Below are 3,120 nucleotides of genomic sequence, written 5' to 3'. Positions count from 1 at the left end.
TATTGATGTATTAATTTAAATGTACATTTTTAATTAGTTGATGGAGGGTAGTTTAATTGGCCATTGTTGTGTTATGAAATATTATGTAGACCATGAGATTTAAGGTTCAAATCCTCATGGGTCAAGCCAAAAAATAAATACAAACTAGAAACAATGTATTGATTTTAGCATTGATGTATTAATTCAAAATTTACATTTTTATTAGCTGATGGAGGGTAGTTCAATTAACAATTGGAATGTTATGAAATAGATTTAAGGTTAAAATAAATTTTTTATTATTTATTGATGAATGCACAATAAAATCAATATATTATAAATTGAATAAAAATTATAGAAATAGAAATAGAAATAAACATAAAAATAAAATTTGAAATTGAAATACAAATTGAAACATAGATTGAATTGAGATGTACAATGAAATCAATGAATTGATTTCAATGTATATGCCTTAAATCAACATTGTTATTTTGTTTTTATTAAAACTATTTCTCATCTAACTTTTGAAATATACTTTTGAATAATATTATGTATTTTCTGAATTTAGGATTGTGTGGTTCATATTTTCTCAAGAAAGTATTTTTGGTAATAATACATTCAAAAGATTTTCATCGACGCGTTTCAAACCTTCAATTATGGTTCATCATCAGGGCTGAGATGGAGATTCTGATAATGGCATTCAAATAAATATTGTTGAGAGGAAATAAAATGAATAGATTCATCTCAGACATATACATGTACGAAATTTTGATTGTTTACAAATTGTATGACTATAATAGAAAACCAAAAACTAAAGCACATTAATTGGCACCAATCATTAATACTCTCTATACTTTCAATCAAGTGAGGAAAATGAATTAATTGCAAATTATTTTGATTAATCTTAAACATATACATAATGTTGGTCATATACAAATTTTATTTGATTGCCCATCAAACAGACCACTCATCTAAACCTTGAATCTATCAAATTCTCTTAGAGAGATCAATTCTCTCAATATGCAAATATTTTCTCAAATTTTACACTCTAAAATAGATTTGCGCCTAAAAAAATTTGATCCCTCCATACATTAGATAAAATTTAAATTAAAATAAATCTATATTAATTATTAATACAATGTATTACTTAGATAATATGCTACATAAAACACACTCTTCAAAAAAAACATGGCATTGACATTAATATCTATTCCTAAATTTGTAATGCGTGCATATATATATATAGAGTTAATTCGAGTTGTTTATATCATGGCAATGTTTCTTTTTGTATTTGGCTTCAACAGTATTCAAATGTCTAAAGATATTTTGATTATTTATTTGTTCATTTTACATGAAAGTCTTAATTACTCATTTATTGATTAATATTTGGAAAAATGGATGAACACATCTTAGTATTTCGTAGATGGTATTGGAAAATTGGTGTATACGGAAAAAAGATCTTTTAAAATCTCCATATAACTACTACTCTTTTCGCGATTGACACGTGTTTTGATCTGTTTCCTAATCGATAAAGATATGTACAGGGGATGAAACAAATATATCCGTTGTAGTCTAGTTGGTTAGGATACTCGGCTCTCACCCGAGAGACCCGGGTTCAAGTCCCGTCAACGGAAATTGAATATTTCTATTCCATTTTAACTAATCCGCCAGGATGTATTGTGTTCTAAGTACGTGATGTATTGTGTTCTAAGTACGTTTATAAGAGGATTGAAGGCAATCAGATCTTCTCTGTTGAAATCCTATGCGTCTGCAGGGAGTCGAACCCAGTCTGTTGCTTGGAAGACAATTAGAAATTCTCTGAACAAAAACAACGAATACAGGGGTGCGTCAGTCGACCCGCCGGGGGCTATTTGCTTGGAAGGCAATTATAAATTTTCTGAATAAAAATTAAACAGGGGTGCGTGTGCCAGGAGTCGAACACTGGTTTCTTGCTTGGAAGGCAGTTAGAAATTCTCTGAACAAAAACAATAAATAAATATCAACAGGCGCCTGCCGAGTCCAAAAATTAATAGGGTGCGTCATGCTTCCCAAACAATTATGAAACATAATTTTTTTACTATTGAAGCAATTACAATTACTATAGTGAGAATTACAGTGAGAATGATAAGGTATATAAAAAAATGCACATGCACAGTTGGAAACAATTACAATTACTATAGTGAGAATGATAAGGTATATAAAAAAATGCACATGCACCGTTGCATGTTTTCCAGCTGAATCAATCACTTTTTGACATGTATTTAGATCTTTATATCTCCTTAATATAATCTATGTCGGTTTTTTCTCTCTGAAAAAATAAAATAAAAAAATGCACATGAAAAATGGTATATGGTATATGGCTGCCATTAGGGCAAAAGCTATTGTTTGGGACACCAAACAATATTTTGCCACAACAATAAACTTAACCCTTCAAATTGCATGAAAATTATATTCAATGAAAGGTTAGAAAATTAGCAACATAGAAAATAAAAATGAACACTTTTCAATGATTAAATCCACTTATAATTGCATTTAAACAATGACATCAACCCTAAATAATTGTGGAAAAGTGCATGAAAATCCAATTTAATGCCTCTCAAACGCACTTTAAACCAATTCCAATAGTTGGGACATTCATCAATGAGCAAAACATGTTTTAGTTGAAATTTAAACTTAATATAAATGTAATAAAATGAAAGATTAGTTTAAATTTGTTTAAACTAGGGTTTTGCAAATTTAATAGAAAAAAATAAAATTCAAGACAAAATATGGATGAAGATTAATGCCTTCTCCACCTAGGGTAATGGAGTTAAGGATACAAACCAAACCTAGGGTCTTCTAAAGGGGAAATCCTAATTCCAACACACTAGGGAAAATTAGCCTACCTACCCTAGTGTTTATTTTAGGGTTCTCGGTTCTCAATAAATTCAAGGGAGGAGAATTAACCTAATTTCATCCTCAAATGCATGGAAAATGAGGACAATCTCAATAAAGGACATACAAAAAATTGCCAAATTAACATATTTAACAATAATAGCAAAATTCTCGTGATAATCATCTAATAAATAAAAATACCAATTTACTTTACATGCATAATTGAATATTCACCATGAAAAAGATTTGAGAAGAGCTCAATCCACCAAG

General features: G+C 29.3%; 1 non-coding gene across 1 annotated transcript; it reads left to right on the top strand.

Annotated features, from left to right (window-relative positions):
• The first annotated feature begins 1,537 nt into the window (after positions 1–1,537).
• Positions 1,538–1,610, top strand: TRNAE-CUC (transfer RNA glutamic acid (anticodon CUC)). Its single transcript has one exon. It is a non-coding gene; the product is annotated as a tRNA-Glu (tRNA).
• Positions 1,611–3,120: the final 1,510 nt, after the last annotated feature.

The sequence above is a fragment of the Pinus tabuliformis genome, chromosome 6, assembly GCF_031772625.1.
Source record: "Pinus tabuliformis cultivar Carrire ecotype Pingquan chromosome 6, CPIR1, whole genome shotgun sequence".
Lineage (NCBI taxonomy): Eukaryota > Viridiplantae > Streptophyta > Pinopsida > Pinales > Pinaceae > Pinus > Pinus tabuliformis.
This window is presented reverse-complemented; position numbering and strand designations above follow the sequence as displayed.